Here is a 5,898-nt window from a genome sequence, read left to right as displayed (position 1 = left end):
GCGTACATTGCTGGGCATGTATCTCTTCTAGTACGCCGCGCGGGTTATCCGTGCGGTCAGGGCGCCTTGTCACGGTTTGCGCGGCTCCACCCGTCGGAGGTTCGAGTCCTGCCTGGGGCATGGGTGTGTGTGTTGTCGTTAGTGTAAGTCAGTTTAAGTTAGATTAAGTAGTGTGTAAGTCTAGGGACCGATGACCTCAGCAGTTTGGTCCCATAGGAACTTAACTACAAATTTCCAAATTTGTTTTTCTTCTGGTACTTAGCTAGTCAATTCACCATAAACACAAAAAGAAAAAACAATTAATTGCGAGTAAACAAGTCACTCCAACTTTAAAATGACCTTTGCACGACTCTGAAGTCGACAATGAGCTGATAAGCAACAAACGAATATCGACATGTGCTGAAACAACATTACTTTCCGGTCCCCAAATATTTGTTTCGTACTGTCTCAATTCGCTACCCATTTTTTTCATCCGTCTTTTGGTGAATAATCCGTAACTGCTTACAGCAACATAATTAGGGTTTTGCGTCATCAACCATAAGGTGTACACCCTTAACGTCAAATATTTAACACGTAGCTCATTTGTAATCAGAGGTGTGAAGAGGTTTTAGACATAGGAGTTCCATTCTTTAAACAATTATGGGTGTGGTTACTAGTTAATAAGACAGTAGTCGTCGATATGATCGAGCTAAACGACGATTTTTATAATAATGATAAAGTGCAGTTAATTTAACGTATTGGAACGACTGTCCAACGTAGGGGACAGTACTGAAAGATTTTTTTCTTTTTTTAGCTGCGGTTCAAGTCACTACTTCTGTCAGCTGAGATAATATTTGTTGCATTTCGTCAAAATACCAACAACATACATTAACATGTAGCAATTTGCTTATTTTCTGAAAAAATAAAGATCGCTGCCATTTCAGATTTCGGTGATGTCTTAGAGGTTGCACTGCGCCACATAGTCAAGACACTGATCGGCATTATCTTCTGGACGGATTTCTTGAGGGTAACGGACAAGTAACTTACTTTAATCCAGAGAAAGACAAGTCAGAAAGCTAGCAACCAAGGTGAAGGCCATGGATGGTGGTCTCCGCTAGGAAACGTTTAGAGCTTCGAGAGCCAGCTTATGGAAGGTGTGGCTGCAGAATCAATACCCGCAAAGGAAACGATTCCACAGTTGTTTCGGAACATGAAGTCCATGTATGGCTGCAAATGGTCTCCAAGCAAAATAAGCACTCCGTCTTCAGGCTACAAGTGCCCATCGGGACCATCCGACAGCCGCGTCATCCTCAGTTGTGGATGCGGATAGGAGGGGCGTGTGGTCAGCACACCGCTCTCCCGGTGTTTTGATAGTTTTCTTTGACCGGAGCCGCTACTATTCGGTCGAGTAGCTCCTTAATTGGCGTCACGGGGCTGAGTGCACCCCGAAAAATGGTAACAGCGCATGGCAGCCTGGATGGTCACCCATCCAAGTGCCGGCCACGCCCGACAGCGCTTAACTTCGGTGATCTGACGGGAACCGGTGCATCCACTGCGGCAAGGCCGTTGCCAAATCGTCTCCAAGCAGTCGAACATAACCATTTCCACTAAATTATCGGTTCAGTTGAACCAGAGGACCCAGTCCATTCCATGTAAAAACAGCCCACAACATTATGGAGACACCCCCAGCTTGCTCAGAGCCTTGTTGACAACTTGGGTCCAAAGCTTCCTGGAATCTGCGCCACACTCGGAACCTACCACCAACTCTTACCATCTGAAATCTGGACTCTTGTGACCGGGCTACAGTTGTCCAGTCGTCTAGGGTCCAACGGTATGGTCACGAGCTCAGCAGGGGCGCTGGAGGTGATGTCGTGCTGTTACCAAAGGCACACGCGGCCATCGTCTGTTGCCAAAGCAAATTAACGCCAAATTTTGCAGAGCTAAGGTATTTGTTCATCGTAAGTCTCACAAGGGAACCTCCCCATCGCACCCCCCTCAGATTTAGTTATAAGTTGGCACAGTGGATAGGCCATGAAAAACTGAACACAGATCAATCGAGAAAACAGGAAGAAGTTGTGTGGAACTATGAAAAAATAAGCAAAATATACAAACCGAGTAGTCCATGTGCAAGATAAGCAACATCAAGGATAGTTTGAATTCGGGAGCGCCGTGGTCCCGTGGTTAGCGTGAGCAGCTGCGGAACGAGAGGTCCTGGGTTCAAGTCCCCCTTCGAGCGAAGAGTTTAATTTTTTTATTTTCAGACAATTATCAAAGTTCAGGCACTCACACATAATCAACTTCGCTCTCCAAAATTCCAGGACATGTTCAGATTTGCTTGGACATAGGCAGGATTTGACGGTCTACACACGGAAAAATTTGAAACATATGTTTTGACAGAGCGCAGGGGAAAGTGAGCGACTGCGAAACTGTTGGATTCATTTGTTGCAGTTTATTTGACAAACTCTTATGTTTTCGTCACTTTTTTGGGAGTAATTATGACATCCACAAGAAAACCTAAATCGGGCAACGTAGAAGAATGTTTTTACCCATTCGCCAAGTGTACAAGTTAGGTGGGTCGACAACATATTCCTGTCATGTAACGCACATGCCGTCACCAGTGTCGTATAGAATATATCAGACGTGTTTTCCTGTGGAGGAATCGATTGACCTATGACCTTGCGATCAAATGTTTTCGGTTACCATTGGAGAGGCACGTCCTTTCGTCTACTAATCGCACGGTTTTGCGGTGCGGTAGCAAAACACAGATACTAAACTTATTACAGTGAACAGAGACGTCAATGAACGAATGGACAGATCATAACTTTGCCAAAATAAAGAAAAACTTTTCGCTGGAGGGGAGACTTGAACCAATGACCTCTCGTTCCGCAGTTGCTCACGCTAACCACGGGACCACGGCGCTCCCGAATTCAAACTATCCTTGATGTTGCATATCTTCGCATGGACTACTCAGTTTGTATATTTTGCTTATTTTTTCATAGTTCCACATAACTTCTTCCTGTTTTCTCGATTGATCTGTGTTCAGTTTTTCAAGGCCTATCCACTGTGCCAACTTATAACTAAATCTGAGGGGGGTGCGATGGGGAGGTTCCCTTGTCAGATTGATTTTTGTGGGTATTTCACGCGATGTCGCTTGATTGTAAGCGCTGACAACTCTACGCAAACGCCGCTGTTCTCGGTCGTTAAGTGAAGACCGTGGTGAGGGGCAATGACTGAAGTTTGGTATTCTCGACATACTAATGACATTGTGGATCTCGAAATATTGAATTCCCTAACGATTTCCGAAATGGAATATTCCGTACGTATGTCTCCAACTATCATACCGCGTTCAAAGTCCGTTAATTCTTGTCATGCGGCCACACTCATGTCGAAAACCGTTTCACATGAATCAGCCGAGTACAAATGACAGCTCAAATTGCGGGCAACTGCACTACTCTGAGAGTTTAACTGATGCTTTAATTAAGAGAAAAATTAATATCACGAAAAATTCCGCAGTCGGACTGGACGATGGCTTGGCGCGCTCGGTGGTGCCGTGGACAACACTGGCGGAAGAAGGAGACAGTTCCGAGGCGTTGAACGGCGTAGATGCATTGTCGATGACCGCAGATATAAAATTATTGTGGTGCCAGAAGTGCGTCGAATCTTCATCAAAGTGGTGTGGCTTTATCCTTACACGCTAATATGTTGTCGTTGCAGTCATTAAGCCTTGGATGCAAGAATTTCTGAACTTATGATGATGTGAAGTTTCGTGTGCCACGACTGCCACTGGAACAATGACTCTGAGAAGTGTCGTGTTGCTTGGCGTGTATTAATTTATCAGAGACGTGAAGAGGCTGCGTGAGATCATCGTGCATCACCATTTCGACGATGCAACCGCAATCACGCTTACGTCTACGCGAACTATGAGGAGGCAAGACTTTCATTTTGTGCAGCACTTAAAGTGCATGCTGTTCCCTCGACTGAGATGGCCAGTCTACAGACTGCGCTTGCAAGAGCAGTTGCCGACGTTATTGGAAGAGATCCCACCACGTACCAGAGGGAGCATCAGTTTCCATCATTACAGGACTACAGTGAGTGATTTTTTGGAGAACCAGTACTTGCAGTATTAGCCCGGCTTTTCATTTGTCGACTGAACAGCCGATGAGCACCTGTACATTGCCTGCAAGATCTCCAGACCACACTCCATTAAACTTCTTCCTCTGCAGCTACACGAAATCCGAGGTGTATTCTACCCCTGTCGAATCTGAGAAGAAATTTCGTCACCTGACAAAGATGTGGAGCAGCCAGAAGGGGAGGTGGAAGCGAAGTGAAATTTCTAGCGGTTGAGAGGATATGTGATGTTAATGATTAATTACAAAATCGAGCCAAATTTACAGAGAACATGGCAGGACAATCCCACTTATTAGTATGACGTAGCAACCCGTCTGGTCTGAATGCATGCACTGATTCGGTTGATAAGGTTGTCACGAAGCCGTTGTATCTTCTGCTAAAGAAAGATGGCTGTTGTAACTGGTCCTTGATACGTTGGATATTGGTCTCACACGCTCTATCAGCGTCACAGATGGGAAACTTTCTGGCCACAGGTGTACCTCAAAATCACACACACAGTTCATAAGGACACGTGTGACGTGTAGACGAGTACTGTCCTATTGAATAATGGTATGACGTCACGGATATGGTTGAACCCGTGGTCTAGGGGTAGCGTCTCTGACTAGCAAACAAACCCACCTGTGTCCTGGGCTTGAACATGGTCAGAGCCTAAATATTGATTAAGAAAGCGTCAGTAACGACGGCTGAAGACTTCTGGCATACGAAGTCACGCTCGTTCTGCCAACGGCCTTGTCAAAGAGTGCGGAGGACCGGGCCGACGTTCAGGGCACTCTCATGCCCTTGGAGTGGAACACTGCCCCTAAAAGGTGGACTAATCAGCAATCGAAAGCACTGCATTAAGAATACATATTGCGCATCGATCGGAGATGTAGCCTGAAATAGAAAAACTGTCATAATGATCTCTCCACTGCCAAACGATTCCGGATTAGTTTCTCATTCGGATCGAAAGGGACTGCCAATGGGCATGGGACAAAGAGAAAAAGATGGAATAACGAACGAAGGGATAAGATTCTGCGAGTTAGCGCATGGAATTTCAGTATTTTAAACATGATAGGGAAGCTAGGAAATCTGAAGTGGGAAATGCTAAAGCTCAGTCTAGATGTGTTGGGAGTCAGTGAAGGCAAATGGACAAGGATTTCGGCTCAGACGAGAACAGTATAATATCAACAGCAGCAGAAAATGGTATGTCGGGAGTAGGATTGGTTACGAATAGGAAAGCAGGACAGGGAGAGAGCCACTGTGAACAGTTCATTGATAGGGCTGTTCTCGTCAGATGCGATAGTAAACGAAAGCCGACAATGATATTTCACTTATATACGCCAACATCGCAAAAAAAAAAAAAAAAAAGGTTCAAATGGCTCTGAGCACTACGGGACTTAACTTCTGAGGTCATCAGTCATCAGTCCCCTAGAACTTATAGAACTTAGAACTACTTAAACCTAACTAACCTAAGGACATCACACACATCCATGCCCGAGGCAGGATTCGAACCTGCGACTGTAGCGGTCGCGCGGTTCCAGACTGTAGCGCCTAGAACCGCTCGGCCAGCCTGGCCGGCCCAACGTCGCAAGTAGAACGGGAAAGGACAGAGAAACTGTATGACGATATTGAACGTGTAATTCAGTATGTAAATGGAGATGAGAATCTAATAATCATAGAGGATTGGGACGCTGTTGTAGGGGAAGGAATAGAAAAACGGGAGAACATGGGCTTGGCAGTAGGAATAAGAGAGAAGAAAGACTAATTGAGTTCTGCGATAAATTTCACCTGGTAATAGCGAATACTCTGTTC

At 45.4% G+C, this 5,898-nt stretch overlaps 1 pseudogene; it reads right to left on the bottom strand.

The window, feature by feature from the left end:
• Window positions 1-1,432: 1,432 nt before the first annotated feature.
• On the bottom strand, window positions 1,433-1,550 carry LOC126254012 (5S ribosomal RNA; annotated as a pseudogene).
• Between the last annotated feature and the right edge of the window lie 4,348 nt (window positions 1,551-5,898).

The sequence above is a fragment of the Schistocerca nitens genome, chromosome 4 (genome assembly GCF_023898315.1).
Source record: "Schistocerca nitens isolate TAMUIC-IGC-003100 chromosome 4, iqSchNite1.1, whole genome shotgun sequence".
Lineage (NCBI taxonomy): Eukaryota > Metazoa > Arthropoda > Insecta > Orthoptera > Acrididae > Schistocerca > Schistocerca nitens.
Note: the sequence above shows the minus strand (reverse complement) of the source record. Positions and strands in the feature narration are given on the sequence as shown.